The sequence below is a fragment of the Festucalex cinctus genome, chromosome 19 (genome assembly GCF_051991245.1).
Source record: "Festucalex cinctus isolate MCC-2025b chromosome 19, RoL_Fcin_1.0, whole genome shotgun sequence".
NCBI classification, from domain to species: Eukaryota; Metazoa; Chordata; class Actinopteri; order Syngnathiformes; family Syngnathidae; genus Festucalex; species Festucalex cinctus.
In genome coordinates, this window is record NC_135429.1 from 14,695,644 (window position 1) to 14,722,815 (window position 27,172).

The 27,172-nt window shown below is 34.1% G+C and overlaps 1 long non-coding RNA gene across 12 annotated transcripts; it reads left to right on the forward strand.

The window, feature by feature from the left end:
• Positions 1-517: 517 nt before the first annotated feature.
• Positions 518-19,936, forward strand: LOC144007099 (uncharacterized). Of its 12 annotated transcripts, none has more exons than XR_013280071.1 (15): positions 520-736; positions 803-1,045; positions 1,187-1,312; positions 3,176-3,256; positions 4,240-4,348; positions 4,416-4,450; positions 4,551-4,639; positions 5,254-5,387; positions 6,948-7,030; positions 9,542-9,624; positions 13,223-13,308; positions 13,697-13,898; positions 15,654-15,746; positions 16,275-16,425; positions 19,815-19,936. It is a non-coding gene; the product is annotated as an uncharacterized LOC144007099 (long non-coding RNA). The 12 variants fall into 12 exon arrangements; XR_013280080.1 differs by having other exon boundaries at positions 536-736; positions 803-855; positions 952-1,045; positions 4,233-4,348; positions 4,416-4,639; XR_013280076.1 differs by adding an exon at positions 4,014-4,027 and having other exon boundaries at positions 537-736; positions 4,233-4,348; positions 4,416-4,639.
• The last annotated feature ends 7,236 nt before the right edge of the window (positions 19,937-27,172 follow it).

Here is a 27,172-nt window from a genome sequence, read left to right on the forward strand (position 1 = left end):
CCAACACTTTGTATGGTGTCTTGACTTTTGTGTCACCAAAAAAAATCACTTTAATAAGCAAGTGCGCACTAAGTTTGCGCATGCGCGAGGGAAAAAACGAGGCTACCAACTACCCTTTTAATTTCAATGGCGGAGTTTAGAGTGGTGACAATCTTTGCCTAATTGTACACTATAAAGCTTTCAAGTCAACTTCCCCGATAGTAAACCACATGCTATGCATGTTAATAAAAAAACAGCAACTTTCCAGCCGTTGAAACATTTCTTTCAGAGCCGATCCAATTCATTTTCAATGACCGTTTGGTAGTTTCGCCTACCCACAATGCACCACGCCGCTACCCATAATCCACCTTGAATTCGAGATGCGCACTTCGCTTATTCCCGTTCAACATTACAGTTACACCATTCCCAATTTTCCATTAGAAATAAAAAACAAACAAACATTCGACTCATTAAGTTTTTTTTTACCTTAGGAAGAAATTTCAACATTCCAAAAATTCACATATATTAAAAATTTCCCATTTTTCACAGTATTATTCCTAAATGTTCTGTACGTGTCAAGTCACCAGGTGGCGCTAGTGTGCAAAGCGCCGTTCAACAAGCAGAAGAAGAAGAACGTTGGCTTTGCCGTTTATTGGCCAGCCCATCAGGTTATATTGGAGACAGGTGTGCACGAGGGTGTTTGCCATTAATTAAGTGCAGCGCACAAGTGCGGCAAAACGGCGACCGTCAGCTATAAGTAAGCACACCAGTCAATGTTGGCTGTTTATTCCCGTGTCTCACGACGTTACTTTGTTTGTTGCAGGATTTTCACACTCGAGGGACACGACGGCGCTTGACCACAACTCAGTTTGATTGGTGTACCACATTTTCTCCATTTTTTTTTTTTTTTTTTTTCCCCCCCCCCGAATGTCAAATGGTTTTTTTTGTGTAATGCTGTACCTTCTATTCTAGGTTACCCTTGAACTGTACTACACTGCACTTACGTTACTTGTCTGGAGGCGATAAATAACACATGGTGTAGAAAATTAGAAGGCTGAGGTTCCAGGTGAGTTTTCCAGACATTGTTCTTTTAATTAAAATGGCTTTTCAGAGTACAGTTACAAAACTCATTTAAGTACCCTACATTCAATGATTATTTTTGAGAAAAATATTGACAGTTATTAATATTCTTTTCTTGTCTTACTAGAATTTTTACATGTCATACTGAAATGGTTGGGTAGAAAGCATTTGATGAAATTGCATTTGTGAGTGGAAGCGGAGCCAAATGGAATGAGGCAAAGGAACAAGTCAAGGATCAAGCTGCACACGTGTGGTGAGTGTTAACACAAGGGGCAGAGTCCTCGTTTTTGTGGCTTGGAGCAGCTTTTTCCTGGGTGAGGATGGCAATAGAAAGTTTGTGTGCAGTGTAGGGTTACTCTAACCCTACACTGCACACAAACTTTCTACGTTCCTCTTAGGTTCTATGTTCCTCTAACCGTTGGAACAGCTCCTCCACACCCCCATTTCACCATTTTGTTTCAAGGTTGCAGTCACTAGATTTGGTGAGAGGGAACAAGGTAATGTGTATAAATTTTATTTTTTCTATTTTGTGTGTAATGTTAATTTTGTGACTTGCTCAGACAAAATTAGTCAAATCTGCACTTGGGAGTAGTACAACACTTTGAGAATGGAAACTAGATATGAAATCTAGCCTGACACAAGCTTCTTGCAGGTATCTTGCAAAAGGCCACCAGTCTTTCACACGTTGGCCTTGTTTGGCGACAGTCTTCTTTCATGACACGGCAGTGTCTATTTAAGTCGGGTAATGGCCACTTCAGAATCTTCCGGCACTTTGTCTGCAACCAAACAAATTTGGAGGCATGCTTGCAATTGTCCTGTTGGAAGGGCCAAGCTTGGGTCTCCCAAGCGTAAGCTTTCTTTATGGGAGTTTATTTCCTTCTCCAGACATGTTGATGGGAGACTGAAGAGTTCAAATTTTTGTCTGGTTGCACCTGAGAACATTCCACGACCTTTGTGCTTTGTCCACATGGGCTTTTGAGTACACTCTTGTACTTTTCAGCCAGTCGTGAGTGCCTACAATTCTAGCATGGAAGGCTTCCTCTCATGGTGCACATTTTTATCGTCTGGGCTGGAAGTTGAGGACATCCTTCAGACAAATCAATTGTACAGCTGCCATCTGAGGATTATTGTTATTTTTTTTTCTTCCCCCACCTTTTTCTTGAGACATCAAAAAGCAGTCACGGGCAGCCTGGTCTTTCTGCCGCACCTAGGATGATTTCCACTGCCTTTTTAAACTTGGCAATTATGCCTCCAGTTGTCTCTCGAAATAATTCTTTGCCATCTTTATATTTGTATCCTTGCTTATGAATGAAACTGCCGTCTTTGCCTGGACTTGAATCATTTTGCAAAGCCACCATTGACTGGGAGCACGAAGAATATCACATTTAATTTCCGTGTGCTTAATGTTTGACCGCCAAGGTTCTGTTGACACCTACAGGTCTTCAACACCTGGAAATCAATTGGTTGTAAAATTTTGAAGGGGTTGGCTAATTTTGTCTGTGGAAATCATGGAAAATGCATTTCTTGGTATGGTGTACAGAATGTAACAAGTGTATTTGACAAGCTGTTCCATCTGACTAAACAAGTAAAATGTTGAATAAGTTTGCTGCAGAGGGGTTGAATAATTTTTGCAACACTAAGGGTTTTTCTTTTTCTCTAAATACAGGAAACGCACCAACATTATAATGCAAATTCATATTTTCCAAAATGTACCCTAGAAGAGAAACTTATATTTATTTATTTTTTTAAAGATTATGAATGTAGTGTAGAATATTTTTACAGTGCCTTTTTGATTAAATTTGGGCACTCTTAGTTTATTTAGTTTAGTTTATTTATTTTTTCCTTTCGGACACATTACAGCTTACATCAATCACATCACATCATTTGCAACATTGACATCCGAAAGAAGGGCTGACGGGTAGAAGCTTATTCGAGACCCGTCCCCATCGACCCATTACTATAACTCATCAATCATATACATTATTTAGAATAGTCATTAATTTTTATCGTTATCCATCCCATACTATCCCAGACACTGCTCGCTCAGTTCATCTTGAATGTCGGTGTGTAGACTCTCCTGTGGTCTAAGATTTTGTGCCTGTGATCTATTTTGCAGGCAGATGGATCAAGAAGCAACCCCTAACCAAAGTAATCTGGTTTTTGTTTTACGTTGCTGAACTGGCTGACATGAGACCAGGTAACTAGTTCACATGACCAAAAAAAAACCTTGATTTTTGTCCTGGCTCCTTTCCTTATAATGACAGGTGGAATGGGCACTGCTGGCAAGCAGGTCAGTCGCCCCTCCTCCTTCTGCGACTGACCTGTTAGTCGGTCCCCTATAGGCCATACTCGGCACATCACAGGATTAGGACATGTTTGGTCTTACTAAAAAAAAATATATATATATAAAAAAAAAAAAAATCAGCATATAGCTTGTGTAGTTTTTTTTTTTTCAAATTTGCCACTGTGCTTGAGCGTTTTATTGAACATGTAAACATATTGCATGTCAAAGTGGATGTAATTCAAACAAACATCTTCAATGGGAGTAGGAAGAAGTACAAGAATTTGTTTGTATTCAATAAAGTATTAAATAAAAAAACAAAAGGTGCTTTTCTTAATTTCATAGATTAGCGCGACTTGTTAACCCTCTAACCTTTTTTTTTTTTTTTTTTTTCTTGTTTGTAATCAGATCAAATAAGGACTTGGAAAATGAACAAATGCAACCTAAAAAATTTTCTTTCTTTTTTTTAAACCAGTATACATCAAAATGTGCAAATTTGTGTACCGTTTGTCAATAGTGTGCCTAAAAGTACTGTCAACTCTATTTTCATATTTTGTGTACAACAAAAAAAATCCGAATGTCATGATAACTTTAAGCAACAGAAAATTTCTTTGTTTTATTTTCATCACGCTGACCAAAAAAACCTTCCTGAGCGCAACTGTGCTCCCAACAGAACACTAATAAAAGGTAACTGACCAACACTTTGTATGTCTAGATTTTTGTCACCAAAAAAAATCACTTTAATTCCCGTTCAACATTAGTTACACCATTCACAATTTCCCATAAAAAAATTACTCCTTCATTTACCTTAGAATTTTCAACATTCCAAAAATTCACACAAAAATTTCTCATTTTTCACAGTACTATTCCTAAATAGTCTGTATGTGTCAAGTCACCAGGTGGCGCTAGTGTGCGAAGCACCGTTCAACAAACAGAAGGTTGGCTTTGCAGTTTATTGGAGACAGGTGTGCACGAGGGTATTTGCCATTCAAGAAGTGCAGCGCACAGGTGCGGCAAAACAGACAGTCAGCACACCAGCAAATGTCTGTTCACGTGTCATGTTACTTTGTTGCAGGATTTTCACACTCAAGGGACACGATGGCGGTTGAGGTTTGAGCACGACGTGTCACAACTCCGTTTGCTTGGTTTACCACATTGTCTTTTTTTATGTATATATTTTTTTTGTTTAATGCTGTACCTTCTATTCTAGGTTACCCGTGAACTACACTGCACTGACGTTATTTGTTTGGAGGCGATAAATAACAAATACTGTAGAAAATTAGAAAGCCGAGGTTCCAGGTGAGTTTTCCAGACATTGCTCTTTTAACTCATTCACTCCCAGCCATTTTCACAGAAGCAGTCCTGTTCGCTCCCGGCTGTTTTACTGGATTTTGACTGATTTTGCAAGGCCCACAGAATATTGTGTTCTATTGCTATAAAAGCATGGAACCTTTCAAAAGAAAGATTAAAGTCTCTTCTTTCATCAGGAATGTTTCTATATGTTTCTGTTTTGCAGCAATTAGCATTAGAAGAGAGCTAAGTTTCATCAGTTTTCACAAATCTATTAAAAATTGTAAGTAATTGAGCTTTTTTTCTAGATGGCCCTGGTTGATCTCCTTTGCTCTGCTGCCACCTGCTGGCCTTTTGTGTAATTACCATTTCTGCAACCGTTCTTTGCAGTTGAGAGGCTGCATCAAAGCCTTCTGTATGCTCTAGCATAAAAACAAACATATAAATACATGTTTGGGACGCTTGGAGCATTAAAAGTATTTATACGTTATTGGGAGTAAATGAGTTAATTAAAATGGATTTTCAGAGTATAATTACAAAACTCATCTAAAGTACCCTACATTCAATGATTATTTTTGAGAAAAATATTGACAGTTATTAATATTCTTTTCTTGTCTTACTAGAATTTTTACATGTCCTACTGAAATGGTTGGGTAGAAAGCATTTGATGAAATTGCATTTGTGAGTGGAAGCGGAGCCAAATGGAATGAGGCAAAGGAACAATTCCACAAGTCAAGGATCAAGCTGTACACGTGTGGTGAGTGTTAACACAAGAGGCAGAGTCCTCGTTTTTGTGGCTTGGAGCAGCTTTTTCCTGGGTGAGGATGGCAATAGAAAGTTTGTGTGCAGTGTAGGGTTACTCTAACCCTACACTGCACACAAACTTTCTACGTTCCTCTTAGGTTCTATGTTCCTCTAACCGTTGGAACAGCTCCTCCACACCCCCATTTCACCATTTTGTTTCAAGGTTGCAGTCACTAGATTTGGTGAGAGGGAACAAGGTAATGTGTATTAAAAAATGTATAAATATAGATAGTGTAATGTTGCTTTTGTGACTTAGACAAAATTAGTCACCTCTGTACTTGGGAGTAGTACCACACTTTGGGAATGGAAACTAGATATGAAATCTAGCGCAACATGCTTCTTGCAATTATCTTTGCCCAAAAGGCCACCAGTTCTTTCACACGCTGGCCTTGTTAGGTGACAGTCTTCTTTCATGAAACAGCAGAGTCCCCATGTTGGGTGATGACCACTTCAGAATCTTCCGGCACTTTGGAGATATGCTTGGAATTGTCTTGTTGGAAGGTCCAAGCTTGGATCTCCCAAGCTTCAGCTTTCTTTGGCCTTAGTTTTCCCTTCTCCAGACATGTCGATGCGTAACTGAAGAGTTCAAATTTTTGTCTGGTTGCACCTGAGAAGAACATTCCACCACCTTTGTGCTTTGTCCACATGGGCCTTTGAGTACACGTTTCTTGTACTTTGGCGCACCTACAATTCTAGCGTGGAAGACTTGCTCACAATGTGAATTTTCATCGTCTGGGCTGAAAGTTGAGGACATCCCTCAGGCAAATATCAGTTGTACAGCTGCCATCTGGGGATTTTATTTTATTTTTTCCCACCCCACCTTTTGCTTGAGACATGGAAAAGCAGTCACGGGCAGCCTGGTCTTTCTGCCGCACCTAGGATGATTTCCACTGCCTTTTTAAACTTGGCAATTATGCCTCCAGTTGTCTCTCGAAATAATTCTTTGCTATCTTTATTTGTATCCTTGCTTATGAATGAAACTGCCGTCTTTGCCTGGACTTGAATCATTTTGCAAAGCCACCATTGACTGTCTGGGAGCACGAAGAATATCACATTTAATTTCCGTGTGCTTAATGTTTGACCGCCAAGGTTCTGTTGACACCTACAGGTCTTCAACACCTGGAAATCAATTGGTTGTAAAATTTTGAAGGGGTTGGCTAATTTTGTCTGTGGAAATCATGGAAAATGCATTTCTTGGTATGGTGTACAGAATGTAACAAGTGTATTTGACAAGCTGTTCCATCTGACTCAACAAGAATTGTGTTGAATACGTTCTCTGCAGAGGGGTTGAATAATGTAATGTTTGGAACAAATTTTTGTCTTCTGTAAATGCAGGAAGCACAGCAAAGTTTTAATGAAAATTAATATTTTTCCTCAATGTAACCTATTATAATTATGTATATTTTTTAATATAGATCATTATGAATGTTTGAACATTTTTACAGTGCCTTTTTGATTAAAATTGGGCGCTCTTCTATAGTCTAAGATTTTGTTCCTGTGATCTATTTTGCAGGCAGATGGATCAAGAAGCAACCCCTACCAAAGTAATCTGGGTATTGTTTTACGTTGCTGATGAAGTGGCTGACATGAGACCAGGTAACACTAGTTCACATGACCCAAAAAAACCCCGCCTTCGTTCATTTTGTCCTGGCTCTATTCCCTTTGACGGGTGGAACGGGCACTCCTGGGGTGCGGGGCGAGACTGACCTGCATAGGTTAGGACATGTTGGGTCTTAATATTTAAAAAAATATCAGCATAAAGCGTGTATAAATTACATTTATCTATACTTTACAGCAGGGGTGTGCAAACGTTTTCATTTGAGGGCCACATACAGAAAATCAGGACGCAAGGGCCACAATGTTATGAAGAGAAATTTAGTCCTAAAAATTTTACAGATTTATTTGTGCTTTTGCATATTTAGAAAAATGCGACAGTGTGTATATAAACCAGTTTATTTGTAATATGGTAGTAGGGTGGTTATAGTTTTGGAATTTTTCATTTGTTTTTATTTAGTATTGAGTTTTTTTTGTGTGTTTTTTTTTTTTTTAGTTTTCAGGGTGGTTATGTTTTCATTTTAGTTCTTTAATAAATGCTTCGTTTAAGTTGTTAGTTTCAGCCTTTTTTTTATTTTTTATTTGTATTGTGCACAGTATTAAAACATGGTTGTGACGTCATTATTCCGGTTTATATCAAAATAAATCTACTGAAAAATCACATTTAAAATCATCCCCAAAGGCTCATGCCTTAAAGTAATTACCAAAGATGAAAACAAAGGACACATTTGTTAGAATTAGATTTATTTTAGTTTTTTAAGTTTCCTTTTTGTAAAGCATCTTCGTTTTCATTTTATTTTTTTAACGAAGTTGTTTTTTGAATTTTAGTTTTTTCGTTAGTTTAAACTAAAATAACATTTAATAGCACCTGTTTTCCGACACCTTCCTTTTTTTGACAATCTCCAAACAGTTTTTTTATTTGAACAGTCAAATGCCATTTTTAGCATGTCGCGGGTCACAGAAAAATAGACTGCGGGCCGCAAATGGCCCCCGGGCTGTAGTTTGGACACCCCTGCTTTACAGCTTGTGTACCGTTTTTCAAATTTACCACTGTGCTTGAGTGATTTATTAAACGCGTAAACATATTGCATGTCAAAGTGGATGTAATTCAAATGTATATCTTCAAAGGGAGTAGGAAGTACAAGAATTTCTCATGATTGTGTTCAATGAAGTATCTAATAAAAAAGATGCTTTTCTTCATTCCATAGTCGTGACTTGTTAACCCGCCATTGCACTTTATTTTTTTTCTTGTTTCTAATCAGATCAAATAAGGACTTGGAAAATGAACAAATGCAACCTAACTTAGTGTTGTTGTTTTTTTTTCCCTCCCCCCTGTGGAATGTTGCTTTTGTGACTTCCTCAGACAAAATTAGTTACATCTGTACTTGGAGTAATAAATTACTTAGAGAATGGAAACTAGATCTGAAATCTAGCGTGGCACAAGCTTCTTGCTGGTATCTTATCTTTCTTGCTGGTACTGTTCTTTCACACATTGGCCTTGTGTTTGGCGACAGTCTTCTTGCGTGACACAGCTGAGTCCCCATGTTGGGTGATGGCCTCTTCAGCACTTTGGAGGCATGCTTGGAGTTGTCTTGTTGGAAGGGCCAAGCTTCAGCTTTCTTTTGCCTTAGTTTTCCCTTCTCCAGAGATGTCGATGCGTAACTGAAGAGTTCAAATTTTTGTCTGGTTGCACCTGAGAAGAACATTCCACCACCTTTGTGCTTTGTCCACATGGGCTTCTGAATCCACTTTTCCTGTACTTGGGAGCACCTACAATTCTAGTGTGGAAGACTTGTCAATGTGCACATTTTTATCGTGTGGACTGAAAGTTGAGGACGTCCCTCAGACAAATCAGTTGTACATCTGCCATCATTCTTTTGCTTGAGACATGGAAAAGCAGTCATGGGCAGCCTGGTCTTTCTGCCGCACCGAGGATGATTTCCACTGCTTTTTTTTTTTTTTTTTTAAACTTGGCAATTATGCCTCCAGTTGTCTCTTGAAATACTTCTTTGCCATCTTTATATTTGTATCCTTGCTTATGAATGAAACTGACCTCTTTGCCTGGACTTGAATCATTTTGCAAAGCCACCATTGACCTTCTGGAAGCAGGAAGAAGATGATTTAATTTACCTGTGCTTAATGTTTGACCGCCTACAGCTCTTCAACACCTGGAGATCAATTGGTTATAAAATTTTGAAGGGGTTGGCTAATTGTCTGTGGAAATCAAGGAAAAGGCATTTCTTGGTATGGTGTACAGATTGTAACGAGTGTATTTGACAAGTTGTTCAATCTAAGTGTTTAAGTTGTCAGCAGAGGGTTTGAATGTAATTTTTGGAACTTTTTTTTTTTTTTTTTTTTTTTTCTCCTCTCAAACAGGAAGTACAGCAACATTTGAATGAAATTTCATATTTCCAAAATGTACCATTCAAGTAACTTTATTTTTAATTATTTTTAGATCATTATGAATGTTTGAATATTTTTTTAGTGCCTTTTTGATTAAAATTGGGCGCTCTTCTATGGTCTAAGATTTTGTTCCTGTGATCTGTTTTGCAGGCAGATGCATCAAGAAGCAACCCCTACCAAAGTAATCTGGGTTTTGTTTTACATTGCTGATGAAGTGGCTGACATGAGACCAGGTAACGCTAGTTTACATGACTTGGGAAAAAAAATAAATCATTTTGTCCTGGCTCCTTTCCCTATAATGACAGGTGGAACGGACACTTCTGGCAAGCAGGTCAGTCGCCCCTCCTCCTTTTGCGACTGACCTGTTAGTTGGTCCCCGAATAGGCCATACTCGGCACATCACAGAATTAGGACATACTGGGTCTTAATAAAAAAAAAAAAAAATCAGCATATACCTTGTATAAATTACATTTATATATGATTTACAGCTGGTTTAGTTTTTCAAATTTGCCACTGTGCTTGAGTGCTTTATTGAACACGTACACATATTGCATGTAAAGGGGATGTCATTCAAATGTAGGTTGAATCTTCAAAGGGAGTAGGAAGAAGTTCTCAATCTTATTTGTATTAAATAAAAAAACAAAACATGCTTTTCTTAATTGCATAGATTAGCATGATGTGTTAACCTTACATTGCACTTTATTTCTTGTTTCTAATAAGGACAAATGTATGGAAAGCCTATTCCGGCCAGTAAAAAAGTTTTTGTTTTTCTTTCCCCACCGTCAAACCGCCAGTGGAGTTTTTTTAAATTTTTTTATTTTTACATGTTCGAATGAGAATCCGCCAGTGGGGAGGAGTAATCTATCAGACATCCATGCGGCACGTTGCGCCCTCCAGTGGCGAGCAAAGTTTGAAACTGTTATGAAGACCACGTCACACTCGGCGAGCATCTAAAAGCCGACTTTATTAAATTATTGTACTTGGCAACATGTATTATGTGATTTGTGGCGTTATAGACCGATTTGTGATAATAGCCCATCACGTTGAAGCAAGGTTGCACAAACTGGACGGGTGACCAACGGTTTATTGGGATTGCCATTACGCTCATTTTGGTTGATGCACCTGCATCGACGGCACGTAAAAATGGCCTGAAATTTGAATCAATGTGTGGTTGAATCCGATGGAGGGCTTGCACTTGCCGCATGCTATGGAAACCCATTCTCGCTTTAATAAAGACGACTTAGATAGACAGACTTACATTTGTGGCCCACCGTCCATTTTTTAAGTGGCCCATGACGTATGCTACAAATGGCATTTGACTTGGTTCAAATAAAATAAAAAACGTTTGGAGATGGTCAAAGTAAGAAGGGAAGGTGTCGAAAACCACAGGTGTTATTAGTTATTTTAGTTAACTAAAATGAAAACTAAAAATCAAAACAATTTCGTTAATAAAATAAAAACAAAGATGAATAAAAAAAGATGACTAAAATTCATGTTTACGTAACTAACTTAAAAAAACAAAAACAACTAACAAACATGTCCTTCGTTTTAGTCTTTGGTAATTAATTTAATGCATGAGCCTTTGGGGATGATTTTAAATGTTTCTTCGTCGATTTTTATTTTGATATAAACCAGAATGACGTCACTCCCATGGTGTTTTTTGAATATTGCTCACAAGTAATACACATTTAATAAATAAATAAAACTAATACTGAAACTAACTAAACTAAAACTAAGCGTTTAACTCATTCACTCCCAGCCATTTTCACAGAAGCAGTCCTGTTCGCTCCTGGCTGTTTTACTGGATTTTGACTGATTTTTGCAAGGCCCACAGAATATTGTTCAATTGCTATAAAAGCCTGGAACCTACCAAAAGAAAGATTAGGAACAGAAAGTATGTTTCTATCGGTTTTGCAGCAATTAGCATTAGAAGAGAGCAAAGTTTCATCAGTTTTCACAAATCTATTCAAAATTGTAATTGAGTTTTTTTTTTTTTTTTTTTTACATGGCCCTGGTTGATCTCCTTTGCTCTGCTGCCACCTGCTGGCCGTTTGTGTAATAACCATTTATGCAACCCTTCTTTGCAGTTCAGAGGCTGCATCAAAGCTTTCTGTATGCTCTAGCGTAAAACAACAACAACGTATAAATACGTCTTTGGGACACTTAGAACATTAAAAAAAAGTTTTACACATTATTGGGAGCAAATGAGAAGAACTAAAACTAATAAAAAATAAACAGAACCACACTGAAAACTAAAACTACCTAATTAAAAAAAAAAATAAACAAATGAAAAAAAAAATCCAAAACTTTCAAAACCTACTGCAATATTACAAATTGGTTTACATGCTGTAGCATTTTTCTAAATATGCAAAAGCACAAATTATTTGTACAATTTTTAGGACTAAACACAATTTCTCTTCATAACATTGTGGCCCTTGCATCCTTCTGATTTTCTGTATGTGGCCCTCAAATGAAAAAAGTTTGGACACCCCTGACTTAGATTGTCGTTGAGTGTGACGTGGTCTTCATAATTGTTTCAAACTTGGCTCGCCACTGGAAGGCGCAAAGTGCTGCATGGAAGATATTTAATCCTCACCTCCAGTGTGTGCGATCATCACTGTCTTACCCCTGACTCGTTCTCTGACAAGTTCTGGTCCGGTGTCGGATGGTCCAGCAAGCTGGCTGGGGTCAAGTCAAAGTTTTTTTTCTTTTTTTTTTTTTTTTTTCTTCTAAAAACAATTTGTGTTCAAAAGTGATACATTTGCATCACTAAATTCCTTTTCTGAACAAAGTCAGACGCCATTACCGCCGGCACTACTTTTCTGTTGGTTCGTATCAGCGCGGCGCCCCGCATGCAGCTGACAGACGCACACTCATCTAGAAGTTTGTTTTTTCGACGGTGGAAGGCGCGACTATCAGCTGCCTACAGGGCGCCGCGCAGTGATACGAACGAACAGAAAAGCAGTGGTTGGCGGGAATGGCGTCTGGCTTTTTTGAAGAAAAGGACTTTAATGATGCTAATGTATCACTTTTGAACACAAATTGTTTTGAGAAGAAAAACTTTTATTGCTGTGACACCAGCCAGCTTGCTGGACTATTTTCCTCTAGTCCAACACCGGACCAGAACTCGTGTAATAGAATGCTGTCAGGGGTAAGTCAGTGCTGATTGCACACACTGGAGGTGAGAATGAAATAGTGTCAAAAAAGCCGAACTATCCCACACTCCCAGCTGTTGTCACAGAAGCAATCCTGTTCGCTCCCGGCTGTTTTACTGGATTTTGACTGATTTTGAAGTCCCACAGAATATTGTTCAATTGCTATAAAAGCATGGAACCTACCAAAAGAAAGATTAGGAACAGAAAGTATGTTTCTATCTGTTTCTGTTTTGCAGCAATTAGCATTAGAAGAGAGCTAAGTTTCATCAATTTTCACAAATCTATTTAAAATTGTAAGTCATTTAAATTTTTTGTAGATGGCCCTGGTTGATCTCCTTTGCTCTGCTGCCTCCTGCTGGCCGTTTGTGTAATGACATGTAATGACCATTTTTGCAACCGTTTTTTGCAGTTGAGAGGCTGCATCAAAGCCTTCTGTATGCTCAACCATTAAAAAACTTATAAATACGTCTTTGGGACACTTGCATTAAAAAAAACATATTTACATGTTACTGGGAGCAAATGAGTTAAGCATGTCCTGTTGAATATTGAAGTATCTTGTTTTTGATTAGGTGAAAACATTGGCACTATTCTAAAGTGTGGGTGTAATAGAATAAAATGTTTTTTTTTGTTTTTGTTTTTTTGTTTTTTTTTTTTAAATTCCTGTGATGTTTTGCAGGGCAGGTGGGTGGAGATGAAGAAGCTACCATCGCCAAACAAATCTGGCTCTTCGTTTAACTTGGCGAATGAGAACCACGAGACCAGGTAACCAGTTCACACGACAAAACAAAACCATTCCCACAATTTTTGTTGTGGCTCCATTCCCTGTAATGACGGGTGGAAAGGCACCGCTGGCCGGCTGGCAAGCGGGTCAGCCGCCGCCTTTTTTTTTTGGCGGCTGGTCCGCTTGTCGGTCGGTCGGCGGTGCCTTTTCCACCCGTCACCACACGGGGAATGGAGCTAGCTTAGCTTAGCTAAGCTAACCTAGCTATTGCTAAGATAGCTTAGCTAAGCTAGCATGCTAACCAGCTAGCTAGCCTCCTGGCTAGCTAACTGCCGCCTAGTTGCGGAGTAAATGTTTTTCTTTTGTTGCTGTGATCTGTGTTACTTCAGCTGTTGCTGTAATTTTTTGTTGCTGTGATGTATTTTGCAGGGCGAATGGGTCGAGATCAAGAAGCTACCAGCATCAAACAGACCTTCCAACCCAGCCGGTCTGCCACCCTCCAGCTACCAAAAAAATAAATAAATAAAATAAATAAAAAAATCAAAATCTTGAGCAGAGCAGTAGATGACAAGTGGCTGGAGCCCGAATCATGGGGCTCAGTGAAGATAAGGGCAGGCCCCAGCTGTGGAAGGTAAGCGGTGGGCGACATATTGGGTCAGTTGTTCAAGCAAGCACTTTGTACAAAGTTGTCCTGTGGGCACCTGTAGCATGTTAGCCTCTAGTACAGTGGTGTCCAAATGACAGCCCGGGGGCCATTTGTCCATTTAAAAAAAAAAAAAAATATTTTTTTAGTGGCCCACGAGATGCTAAAAATGGCATTTGACTCAGTTCAAATAAAATAAAAACAAAAATGTTTGGAGATGGTCAAAGTAAGAAGGGAAGGTGTCAAAACACAGGTGCTATTAAAGTTTATTTCAGTTAACGAAAAAACTAAAATTCAAACAATTTAGTTTACAAAATAAAATAAAAACGGACGCTTTTTAAAAATGAAAACAAATTACATTTTATGTGTATAAAACTAACTATAATTAGAGCAAAAATGTACTTTGTTTTAGTCTTTGGTTGTTAATGCATGAGCCTTTGAGGATAATTTTAAATGAATTTTTTTAGATTTGTTTTGATATAATACGGAGTGGCGTTGTGCCCATGGTGTTTTTTTAATATTGCCCACAAGTAATACACATTAAAAAAAAGAAAAAAAAACTAATACTGAAATTAAACTAAAACTAATCATTTATTTAAGAACAAAAACTTACAGAACCAACCTGAAAACAAAATAAAAATTTCCAAAACTAATAACCCTACTGCCATATTACAAAGTAACTGGTTTATGTACTGTAGCATTTTTCTAAATATGCAAAAGCACCAATAAATTTGTAAAATGTTTAGGACGAAACAATTAAGATTATGTGGCCCTTGCGTCCTTTGGATTTTATGGAGGTGGCCCTCAAATGAAAAAGTTTGGACACCCCTGCTCTAGCACGACGCTTAAAGGGGCATGATGCAAATTTGGACTGCCATTTGAATGTTAAAGAACCATATTTTTCACCTGCACATGGTTTAAGAAATGTTTATGGACAGGAGGCACTACTGTGGCACAATGACTGTTGCCCCTAATTTTCCTGTAAAGTGAAATAATGGTGGACTGTTCTGGCTGAACTCTAACTTTTGCTCTGAGCGTGACATCATGCGCGTTTACGCTATTGTCCCTTTTGGTGTGAATGCAGCATGAGTGCTAAGACATGGCACGCTATAAAACTAAGTGTCCAGCAAAGCCGACTTGATTTGTTGATTTCCTGCTTTGTACTTGTTTGATTACATAAAAAAAAATAAAATAAAAAAAAGTATATCAACGCACTGCTAAACTGTCATTGGGTTCACAGGAATGGACGATTGACATCGGGAATGGTGCTTTATTAAACATAAGTTGTAAAAGTGGATTGGCATAGTTCAAGTGTAGTTTACATGTTCAAAGGGAGTACCAGAACTTATGTAGTCTTACTTTGCTATAAATGGGTTATGTATTAAAAATAAAGCATGCTTTTCTTAAATGCATAGATATTAGTGACTAAAACCTTCACCATCGTGTGTGATGTTTCAAAAAAGTGAGAATTTGTTCCTGTGATCCGTTTTGCAGTGCAGATGAAGCTACCAGAGCCAAGCAAATCAAGGTTTTGTTTTACAAAGCACGGCAGCGTTTCAAGTCCAGTTCATTGTTTAAAAAAAAGCACCCCTTTAACAAACACATTGGGTTTTAGATTTTACTTATGTAGTGTAGGATATTGTACAGTGCCTTTATAGAAATAGATTTTTGTCACTCTTGTAAAGTATGTTGTCTGTGTAAATAAAAAACAAACTGATTTATTTCATGTGATCTGTTTTGAAGGGCGAACGGATGGAGACTAAGAAGTGATCTGCACCAGACGAATCAGGGCTTCTGTTTTACGTTGCCGACGAGCCGGCTGACGCACGACACCAGGTAACACTCGTTCACATGACAAAAAAAACACAACCTTCCTTCCTCTATTTGAGGACTGGCTCCGTTGCCTGCGCAATGACGGGTGGAAAGGTATCGCTGGCCGGCTGGCAAGCAGGTTTGTCTTGGGAGGGAGGGCGGTGGCTGACCTGCTTGTCAGTCGGTCAGCGGTACCTTTCCACCCGTCGCCACACGGGGAATGGAGCTAGCTAACTTAGCTAGCATGCTAAGCTAGCCTCTTTGCTAGCTAGCATGCTTAGCTACCAAGCTAAGCTAGCCTCGTGGCTACCTAGCATGCTAAGCTAGCCTCTTGGCTAGCTAGCATGCTAAGCTAGCCTCGTGGCCAGCTAGCATGTTAAGCTAGCCTCTTGGCCAGCTAGCATGCTAAGCTAGCCTCTCGGCTAGCTTAGCATGCTAAGCTAGCCTCTTGGCTAGCTAGCCTTCCGCCTAGTTGCGGTTTAAATGTTCTTTTGTTGTTGTGACGTGTGTTACTGCAGTTTTCTGTAATTGTGTTTGTGAACTATTTTGCAGGGCAAAAGTGTCAGTGAAGCTACAGTCAAGCAAATCTTTCTACCCAACCAAAAAGAAGAGTACAAATCAAAGCCAAGCAGCAGGCGACAAGTGATGGGCGCCCGATTCATGGCAATCGGTGAAGACCAACTGCAGGCACCAGCTGTGGAAGGTAAGCCTCGGCTGGTCTGACTCTTATGGCTTTTCACAGAAATATGGCACAATAGTAATTTATGACTGTGTGGAGAACTTTAAATAAAATTGAATGTGTTGTATTCCAGTCTCTTGGTTGTAATTAGTTTAGATCTTCAAGTTACTCCGGCTATGTTGTCAATATAACCGAAACTAAACACAGCAAATTTTGCTACCTGCTAGAAGCATTTGTGGTAAATGCCCCCTTTTTTATATATCAAGTGGAATATTACCGAGGTAGATCACAGTAAAATTAAGAAAGTTAAAAGTGGATTATTGATGTAATTGTTGTAACCTCCTTCCAGTAGGAGTAAAGTTTGACATCCCTGATCTACATTGAAAATGGGCTTGACTGGTTACACTTCATATATTTAGAAAATGAGAATGGATCATTATCATGCAGCTTGTGCAACATTATTTTAATGTTTGATCATGTTTACACCAGGAAAACAATTGGGTCTAATTTTAATTTGGTTGTAATGAAAAAAAACAAATTGCTAATGGCCGGATGCCAAATTTGCTAATCTTAAAAACTAATGGAAGCACGATTTAATAAACATTGATTGTACTCTGAATGATGGACCTTAGATTGATTTCCTTGTTGACCTTGCGACTTACCGGTCGCTCGCTCACCCCGGGTTTTCACTGACTGCGGTTGTGGTGCGGTTGCGGTGCGGTGCGTCTTGACTGCGTGCTCCGGACGGGCCAATTTTTTTGTCATTCCACACCGGCTCCGCACAGCTGCGGTCCGGCAGCTCCGTCGCCGCCCACTTCCCAACGTGTCTCGCGGGACCGTGCGCGCGCGATCATGTGGCATTTCACAACGACAAACATACAGAAAGTCTGTGCTTCTTCTGCTATGAGATTCCATGCAGCATCTTTTTTTTGGTTGTCCTTGTAAAGTATATTAATAACGAGAGTCGGGTCAGTGCGGGTCCACTCTTTATTTCTGTCTTCCCCGTCCGGCTGCCGCTCAGTACGGCAAGCGAGACGGGCACAACAAGCAATCGCGAACATCAAACTCACAATACATTACAGTCCTTATAAAAAGGATGTGCCGTGTCATATATTATTTTGTGGTTTTCCACCTCCAATTTATTAAACCTCTCCGCGTCCATGTTTGCTGGTGTCTAAACCGTGAATGAGCACATGGCCCGGCGACGCCCACGTCACGTTCTGCTGATAAGCTTGCGAAATATGAGCTGGCGAGTGTTTTATTCTGAAAGGTAACCGGAAATTTATTTTGAAACTGCGTCGGTCTTCCTGTCCCGCTCGATGTGTTTTGTGCTAGCTTGCCATTTGCCGGAGGCCTACCGCATGCGGCGTCCGGCAAAAATAGAAAATAGGCTATCCTTGCGGAAGGCTTGCGGCACGCCGCAGGCCTTCCGCAGTCAACACGCAACGCACCCGCAAGCGGTGTAGACTGCACCATTCGAATGAATGGAATCTAATTGCTTGCGGCGCCGCACCGCACCGCAACCGGTGAAAACCCGGGGTCACTCATTCCTGTCTTGACTTTGGATGATTGTTTTTGAACGGTTAACTTAAGGCTGTGTATTTATGGATAGTCAGTAAGGGCAATTTCATTTGTGGAGTTGGATGACTGTGGTCCAATAAAGGTTGAAGTGAACACTTGTCCTATTTATTTTTTTTTAATGTTGAGAGAGAGAAAAATAGCTTTTAAGATGTTTAATGGCCCCAGTTGGACTAAAGTGTCAAACTAAGCAAGAATTACATCCACTGTGTATAAATGCTAAACATGCTTTGTTTAGGGTGCATTGCTCTTCTTGCGCTGTTAGTCAAGGGAGTTTCCCTCGCCATGGGCTGATATTAGGCAAAAATTGGCATCTGCCTTATTTTATTGTTGATGGCTTAATAGGATACATTTTAAAATGGGTGCTTTTATTCAGTGTTTATTGTTAAATAGACTTTATAGTCAAAACTTATACATTCAAAATACTTTGTCAAAACTTATACATTCAAGCCTGATACATTCAAAACCTATACATTCAAAATACTTTACTGGTCAAAACTTATACATTCAAAATAGTTTATTGTAAAACCTATACCTTTAAAACTTATACCTTTAAAACTTATACATTCAAAATACTTTGTCAAAACGTATACAGCCAAAATATTTTATTGCTGCAGTCAAAACGTATACATTCAAAATTTTTGTCAAAACTTAAATATCCAAAATACTTTATTGATGCAGTCAAAACTTATACATTCAAAATAGTTTATTGTCAAAACTTATACATTCAAAATTTTTGTCAAAACGTATCCATCCAAAATACTTTATTGCTGCAGTCAAAACGTATACATTCAAAATTTTTGTCAAAACTTATACATTCAAAATACTTAATTGATGCAGTTAAAACTTATACACTCAAAATACTTTGTCAAAACTTATACATTCAAAATACTTTATCGTCAAAACTTATACCTTTAAAACTTATACATTCAAAATACTTAATTGATGCAGTTAAAACTTATGCATTCAAAACTTATACATTCAAAATACTTAATTGATGCAGTTAAAACTTATGCATTCAAAACTTATACATTCAAAATACTTAATTGATGCAGTTAAAACTTATACACTCAAAATACTTTGTCAAAACTTATACACTCAAAATAGTTTATTGTCAAAACTTATACATTCAAAATACTTTGTCAAAACGTATACATTCAAAACTTATACATGCAAATTACTTTGTCAAAACGTATACATTCAAAACGTATACATTCAAAATTTTTCTCAAAACTTATACATTCAAAATACTTAATTGATGCAGTTAAAACTAATGCATTCAAAACTTATACATTCAAAATACTTAATTGATGCAGTTAAAACTTATACACTCAAAATACTTTGTCAAAACTTATACATTCAAAATAGTTTATTGTCAAAACTTATACCTTTAAAACATTTACATTCAAAATACTTTGTCAAAACGTATACATTCAAAACGTATACATTCAAAACTTATACATTCAAAACTTAAACATCCAAAATACTTTATTGATGCAGTCAAAACTTATACATTCAAAATACTTTGTCAAAACTTATACATTCAAAATTGCTAATGGCGGATATTCGGCAAATATTTGCATTGCCTTATTTTATTGTTGATGGCTGTTAAATTTAAAAATGGGTGCTTTTATTCAGTGTGCTTTGCAAGTAGACCCCCGACCTGCCAAAGAGGAAAGCAAAGGTAAGACTTGACCCAATTTGCAAATCCCTGACTTTTGTCTCATGACTCAAAATGGCTGGTAAAAATGATTCCTTCAAACCCGAGTGGCAACTCTGCCAACAGATCTGCAAGTGAAAGTCACTCATGTCTGTCTAACTTGTTTCTGCTACAGAAAAGCATCGTCGTGACGACGACGGTTGCATTTGGGCCACACAAGAATGCCGGAAGCAAAGAAGTGAAGACATTCGTTTCTCAGCTGGTCAGTAGTTGCATAGAAGATGCACTTGAAATAAAGTGAAATCAAAGAAGAAAATGTCAGTTCTCCTGCTATTTATTTGGAAAGCCCTTCACTGGTATAAATGTTAAGCAGATATTTGTCTTTATGAAAAGACAAACTAGCCGTCATTTTGTAAGATGTGAAAATCTTTTAACATTCAGCTTTTAAATAAAGGTTGTGCTGAAAGGCATTTTAGCTGCCCACTTGTTGAGCTGTTTTGAAACGGTAAACATTGACGGCAACTTTTTGTCCTGAGCAAATCACAATCTGAATCAATCCAGACAAAAATTATATCAGTCGTATCCCGCTCTAATGTTGACGCCAAAAGAATGTTCAAAGATGTTTGTATCATACGAATACTCGGGTAAGTTCACTGAACATCTGATAGAGGTCATTTAATGCTGAATTATGACTTGACTAAAAGAAAAACGTTGAATGGGTGGCATGCTATTTACTTGTACACCTTCATCCGCACTTACAGTCATACTTTTATACACCAAAAAACACTCATATAAACCGAAGAAACTTGTACACTTGAAATACTTAGTTTAAAAAAATTATGCACTTAAAATACTTTTACACCATCCAAAAACTTACACTTGAAATACTTTTACAGTCAAAAAACTTATACATGCAAAATACTTTAGTCAAAACTGACACACTCAAAATACTTTGTCAAAACATATACATTCAAAATACTTTACATTCAAAATACTTTATTGGCCAAACTTATAAATTCAAAATACATTACAGATCTAACTTATGCATTCAAAACGTATTCATTCACAATAGTTTACATTCAGAATACTTCATATTCACAATACTTTACATTCAAAATACTTAAGATTCAAAATGCTTTATTCTCAAAATACTTTACGTTCAAAATACTTAATAGTCAAAATACTTAATAGTCAAAATACTTAATAGTCAAAATACTTAATAGTCAAAATACTTAATAGTCAAAATACTTAATAGTCAAAATACTTAATAGTCAAAATACTTAATAGTCAAAATACTTAATAGTCAAAATACTTTATAGTCAAAATACTTAATATTCAAAATACTTTACATCCGAAATACTTTACATTCAAAATAGTTATACATTCAAAATACTTAGTGCTCAAAATACTTTATTCTCAAAATGCTTATACATTCAAAATGCTTTTCATTCAAAATACTTAGTGCTCAAAATACTTTATTGTCAAAATGCTTATACATTCAAAATACTTTACATCCGAAATACTTTACATTCTAAATACTTTACATTCTAAATACTTAGTGTTCCAAATACTTTATTCTCAAAATACTTTACATTAAAAATACTTTACATTAAAAATACTTATGCATTCAAAATACTTTATTCTCAAAATACTTTACATTCAAAATACTTTACATTCAAAATACTTAGTGCTCAAAATACTTTATTGTCAAAATGCTTATACATTCAAAATACTTTACATCCGAAATACTTTACATTCTAAATACTTTACATTCTAAATACTTAGTGTTCCAAATACTTTATTCTCAAAATACTTTACATTAAAAATACTTATGCATTCAAAATACTTTACATTCAAAATACTTTACATTCAAATAACTTATCCATTCAAAATACTTTATTCTCAAAATACTTTATTCTCAAAATACTTTAAATTCAAAATACTTTAAATTCAAAATACTTATGCATTCAAAATACTTTATTCTCAAAATACTTTATTCTCAAAATACTTTACATTCAAAACACTTTACATTCAAATAACTTATCCATTCAAAATACTTTATTCTCAAAATACTTTATTCTCAAAATACTTTAAATTCAAAATACTTATCCATTCAAAATACTTATCCATTCAAAATACTTATACATTCAAAATACTTATACATTCAAAATACTTTATTCTCAAAATACTTTATTCTCAAAATACTTTATTCTCAAAATAGTTTACATTCAAAATACTTAGTATTCAAAATACTTAGTATTCAAAATACTTAGTATTCAAAATACTTAGTATTCAAAATACTTAGTATTCAAAATGCTTATGCATTCAAAATACTTTATTCTCAAAATACTTTACATTAAAAATACTTTACATTAAAAATACTTTACATTAAAAATACTTATGCATTCAAAATACTTTATTCTCAAAATACTTTACATTCAAAATACTTTACATTCAAATAATTTATCCATTCAAAATACTTTATTCTCAAAATACTTTACATTCAAAATACTTAGTGCTCAAAATACTTTATTGTCAAAATGCTTATACATTCAAAATACTTTACATCCGAAATACTTTACATTCTAAATACTTTACATTCTAAATACTTAGTGTTCCAAATACTTTATTCTCAAAATACTTTACATTAAAAATACTTATGCATTCAAAATACTTTATTCTCAAAATACTTTACATTCAAAATACTTTACATTCAAATAACTTATCCATTCAAAATACTTTATTCTCAAAATACTTTATTCTCAAAATACTTTAAATTCAAAATACTTATCCATTCAAAATACTTATCCATTCAAAATACTTATACATTCAAAATACTTATACATTCAAAATACTTTATTCTCAAAATACTTTATTCTCAAAATACTTTATTCTCAAAATACTTTATTCTCAAAATAGTTTACATTCAAAATACTTAGTATTCAAAATACTTAGTATTCAAAATACTTAGTATTCAAAATACTTAGTATTCAAAATGCTTATGCATTCAAAATACTTTATTCTCAAAATACTTTACATTAAAAATACTTTACATTAAAAATACTTTACATTAAAAATACTTATGCATTCAAAATACTTTATTCTCAAAATACTTTACATTCAAAATACTTTACATTCAAATAATTTATCCATTCAAAATACTTTATTCTCAAAATACTTTACATTCAAAATACTTAGTGCTCAAAATACTTTATTGTCAAAATGCTTATACATTCAAAATACTTTACATCCGAAATACTTTACATTCTAAATACTTTACATTCTAAATACTTAGTGTTCCAAATACTTTATTCTCAAAATACTTTACATTAAAAATACTTATGCATTCAAAATACTTTATTCTCAAAATACTTTACATTCAAAATACTTTACATTCAAATAACTTATCCATTCAAAATACTTTATTCTCAAAATACTTTAAATTCAAAATACTTTAAATTCAAAATACTTTAAATTCAAAATACTTATGCATTCAAAATACTTTATTCTCAAAATACTTTATTCTCAAAATACTTTACATTCAAAACACTTTACATTCAAATAACTTATCCATTCAAAATACTTTATTCTCAAAATACTTTATTCTCAAAATACTTTAAATTCAAAATACTTATCCATTCAAAATACTTATCCATTCAAAATACTTATACATTGAAAATACTTATACATTCAAAATACTTTATTCTCAAAATACTTTATTCTCAAAATACTTTATTCTCAAAATAGTTTACATTCAAAATACTTAGTATTCAAAATACTTAGTATTCAAAATACTTAGTATTCAAAATACTTAGTATTCAAAATGCTTATGCATTCAAAATACTTTATTCTCAAAATACTTTACATTAAAAATACTTTACATTAAAAATACTTTACATTAAAAATACTTATGCATTCAAAATACTTTATTCTCAAAATACTTTACATTCAAAATACTTTACATTCAAATAATTTATCCATTCAAAATACTTTATTCTCAAAATACTTTACATTCAAAATACTTATCCATTCAAAATACTTTATTCTCAAAATACTTTATTCTCAAAATACTTTACATTCAAATAACTTATCCATTCAAAATACTTTATTCTCAAAATACTTTACATTCAAAATACTTTACATTCAAAATACTTATCCATTCAAAATACTTTATTCTCAAAATACTTTATTCTCAAAATACTTTACATTCAAAATACTTTACATTCAAATAATTTATCCATTCAAAATACTTTATTCTCAAAATACTTTACATTCAAAATACTTATCCATTCAAAATACTTTATTCTCAAAATACTTTATTCTCAAAATACTTTACATTCAAATAACTTATCCATTCAAAATACTTTATTCTCAAAATACTTTACATTCAAAATACTTTACATTCAAAATACTTATCCATTCAAAATACTTTATTCTCAAAATACTTTATTCTCAAAATACTTTACATTCAAATAACTTATCCATTCAAAATACTTTATTCTCAAAATACTTTACATTCAAAATACTTTACATTCAAAATACTTTACATTCAAATAACTTATCCATTCAAAATACTTTATTCTCAAAATACTTTAAATTCAAAATACTTATCCATTCAAAATACTTATCCATTCAAAATAGTTTACATTCAAAATACTTAGTATTCAAAATACTTAGTATTCAAAATACTTAGTATTCAAAATGCTTAGTATTCAAAATGCTTAGTATTCAAAATGCTTAGTATTCAAAATGCTTATGCATTCAAAATACTTTATTCTCAAAATACTTTACATTAAAAATACTTATCCATTCAAAATACTTATCCATTCAAAATACTTATACATTGAAAATACTTATACATTCAAAATACTTTATTCTCAAAATACTTTATTCTCAAAATACTTTATTCTCAAAATAGTTTACATTCAAATACTTAGTATTCAAAATACTTAGTATTCAAAATACTTAGTATTCAAAATACTTAGTATTCAAAATGCTTATGCATTCAAAATACTTTATTCTCAAAATACTTTACATTAAAAATACTTTACATTAAAAATACTTTACATTAAAAATACTTATGCATTCAAAATACTTTATTCTCAAAATACTTTACATTCAAAATACTTTACATTCAAATAATTTATCCATTCAAAATACTTTATTCTCAAAATACTTTACATTCAAAATACTTATCCATTCAAAATACTTTATTCTCAAAATACTTTATTCTCAAAATACTTTACATTCAAATAACTTATCCATTCAAAATACTTTATTCTCAAAATACTTTACATTCAAAATACTTTACATTCAAAATACTTATCCATTCAAAATACTTTATTCTCAAAATACTTTATTCTCAAAATACTTTACATTCAAAATACTTTACATTCAAATAATTTATCCATTCAAAATACTTTATTCTCAAAATACTTTACATTCAAAATACTTATCCATTCAAAATACTTTATTCTCAAAATACTTTATTCTCAAAATACTTTACATTCAAATAACTTATCCATTCAAAATACTTTATTCTCAAAATACTTTACATTCAAAATACTTTACATTCAAAATACTTATCCATTCAAAATACTTTATTCTCAAAATACTTTATTCTCAAAATACTTTACATTCAAATAACTTATCCATTCAAAATACTTTATTCTCAAAATACTTTACATTCAAAATACTTTACATTCAAAATACTTTACATTCAAATAACTTATCCATTCAAAATACTTTATTCTCAAAATACTTTAAATTCAAAATACTTATCCATTCAAAATACTTATCCATTCAAAATAGTTTACATTCAAAATACTTAGTATTCAAAATACTTAGTATTCAAAATACTTAGTATTCAAAATGCTTAGTATTCAAAATGCTTAGTATTCAAAATGCTTAGTATTCAAAATGCTTATGCATTCAAAATACTTTATTCTCAAAATACTTTACATTAAAAATACTTATGCATTCAAAATACTTATACATTCAAAATACTTATACATTCAAAATACTTTATTCTCAAAATACTTTATTCTCAAAATACTTTATTCTCAAAATACTTTACATTCAAAATACTTTACATTCAAATAATTTATCCATTCAAAATACTTTATTCTCAAAATACTTTACATTAAAAATACTTTACATTAAAAATACTTATGCATTCAAAATACTTTATTCTCAAAATACTTATACATTCAAAATACTTAGTATTCAAAATACTTAGTATTCAAAATACTTTACATTAAAAATACTTTACATTAAAAATACTTTGCATTAAAAATACTTATGCATTAAAAATACTTTATTCTCAAAATACTTTACATTCAAAATAATTTACATTCAAATAATTTATCCATTCAAAATACTTTATTCTCAAAATACTTTATTCTCAAAATACTTATCCATTCAAAATACTTATGTATTGAAAATACTTATGTATTGAAAATACTTAGTATTCAAAATACTTAGTATTCAAAATACTTTACATTAAAAATACTTTACATTAAAAATACTTTACATTAAAAATACTTATGCATTCAAAATACTTTACATTCAAAACACTTTACATTCAAATAACTTATCCATTCAAAATACTTTACATTCAAATAATTTATCCATTCAAAATACTTTATTCTCAAAATACTTTATTCTCAAAATACTTTATTCTCAAAATACTTTACATTCAAAATACTTTACATTCAAATAATTTATCCATTCAAAATACTTTATTCTCAAAATACTTTATTCTCAAAATACTTTATTCTCAAAATACTTAGTATTCAAAATGCTTATGCATTCAAAATACTTTATTCTCAAAATGCTTTATTCTCAAAATACATTACATTCGAAATACTTTATTCTCGAAATACTTAGTATTCGAAATACTTAGTATTCGAAATACTTATGCATTGGAAATACTTGTCCATTCAAAATACTTTACATTCTAAATACTTAAACACTCTAAATAACATTCAAAATATTTATTCTCAAAATACTTATACATTCAAAATACTTAGTATTCGAAAAGCTGATACATTCAAAATTCTACACATGGTCAAAGTGTGCAATTGGAATTCAGCCGTTTACCCGCTGGGACTTGACATAAATAGACTTGTAGTCGCTGCAAATACTTGACAAAATACGCTTGTGATCTCTTCAAATGCTTTAAAAATAGACACTTTTCATCACTACAAACCCTAAGCAAAACACACTTGGAATCAGCACAAACCCTAAGCAAAAGACACTTGGAATCACTGCAAATACTTGACAAAACACGCTTGGAATCACTGCAAACACTAAGTAAAAGACACTTGGAATCACTACAAATACTTGACAAAAGACACTTGGAACCACTACAAATACTTGACAAAAGAGACTTGGAACCACTACAAACACTAAGTAAAAGACACTTGGAATTAGCACAAACACTAAGTAAAAGACACTTGGAATTGGCACGAACGCTAAGCAAAAGACACTTGGAATTGGCACAAACACTAAGTAAAGGACGCTTGGAATTAA